At 37.6% G+C, this 1,513-nt stretch overlaps 1 non-coding gene across 1 annotated transcript; it reads left to right on the top strand.

Annotated features, from left to right (window-relative positions):
* The first annotated feature begins 405 nt into the window (after positions 1-405).
* LOC130938580 (small nucleolar RNA R71) lies at positions 406-513 on the top strand. The gene has a single exon (XR_009069740.1). It is a non-coding gene; the product is annotated as a small nucleolar RNA R71 (small nucleolar RNA).
* The last annotated feature ends 1,000 nt before the right edge of the window (positions 514-1,513 follow it).

Below are 1,513 nucleotides of genomic sequence, written 5' to 3'. Positions count from 1 at the left end.
GTTTCCATAGGGATCTCCTAGGTAATTCACCTCTTCCATTGAAGGGTTCTCAGGATCATAAGCTTCTTCTTCAGATGAAGCATCCTTAGTACTGCTTGGTGCATTTTGCATTCCAGACAGACTTTGAGAGATCAAATTGACTTGTTGAGTCAATATCTTGTTCTGAGCCAAAATGGCATTCAGAGTATCAATCTCAAGAACTCCTTTCTTCTGACTAGTCCCATTGTTCACAGGATTCCTTTCAGAAGTGTACATGAATTGGTTATTTGCAACCATTTCAATGAGCTCTTGAGCCTCTGTAGGCGTCTTCTTCAGATGAAGAGATCCTCCAGCAGAGCTATCCAAAGACATCTTGGATAGTTCAGAGAGACCATCATAGAAAATACCTATGATGCTCCATTCAGAAAGCATGTCTGAGGGACACTTTCTGATTAATTGTTTGTATCTTTCCCAAGCTTCATAGAGGGATTCTCCATCCTTCTGTCTGAAGGTTTGGACTTCCACTCTAAGCTTACTCCATTTTTGAGGTGGAAAGAACTTTGCCAAGAAGGCATTGACTAGCTTTTCCCAAGAATCCAGGCTTTCTTTAGGTTGTGAGTCCAACCATATTCTAGCTCTGTCTCTTACAGCAAAAGGGAATAGCATCAGTCTGTAGACCTCAGGGTCAACCCCATTAGTCTTGACTGTGTCACAGATTTGCAAGAATTCAGCTAGGAACTGATGAGGATCTTCCAATGGAAGTCCATGGAACTTGCAATTCTGTTGCATTAGAGAAACTAATTGAGGCTTAAGCTCAAAGTTGTTTGCTCCAATGGCAGGGATAGAGATGCTTCTCCCATAGAAGTCGGGAGTAGGTGCAGTAAAGTCACCCAGCACCTTCCTTGCATTGTTGGCATTGTTGTTATTTTCGGCTGCCATGGGTTTTTCTTCTTTGAAGAATTCGGTCAGGTCCTCAACAGAGAGTTGTGCCTTAGCTTCTCTTAGCTTTTGCTTCAAGGTCCTTTCAGGTTCAGGGTCAGCTTCAACAAGAATGCCTTTGTCTTTGTTCCTGCTCATATGAAGAAGAAGAGAACAAGAAAATATGGAATCCTCTATGTCATAGTATAGAGATTCCTTGAGGTGTCAGAGGAAAAGAAAAATGGAAGACAGAGGTAGAAAATTCGAACTTATCAAAGAAGATGGAGTTCGAATTTTGCATTAAGGAATAGTGTTAGTCCATAAATAGAAGGATGTGAGAAGAAGGGAAGTAATTTTCGAAAATTAAGTAAAAGATTTTGAAAACATTTTGAAAAACACTTAATTGATTTTCGAAAATAAAAGTGGAAAAGAAATCAAGTGATTTTTGAAAAAGATTTTGAAGTTAGAAATAAAAAAGATTTGATTGAAAAACTTGTTTTGAAAAAGATGTGATTAAAAAGATATGATTTGAAAACAATTTTAAAAGATATGATTTGAAAACAATTTGAAAAGATATGATTTTAAAAATTAATGACTTGCCTAACAAGAAAAGATA

The sequence above is a fragment of the Arachis stenosperma genome, chromosome 6, assembly GCF_014773155.1.
Source record: "Arachis stenosperma cultivar V10309 chromosome 6, arast.V10309.gnm1.PFL2, whole genome shotgun sequence".
NCBI classification, from domain to species: domain Eukaryota; kingdom Viridiplantae; phylum Streptophyta; class Magnoliopsida; order Fabales; family Fabaceae; genus Arachis; species Arachis stenosperma.
The sequence above is the reverse complement of the archived record's forward strand: the minus strand, read 5'-3'. Positions and strand labels throughout refer to the sequence as shown.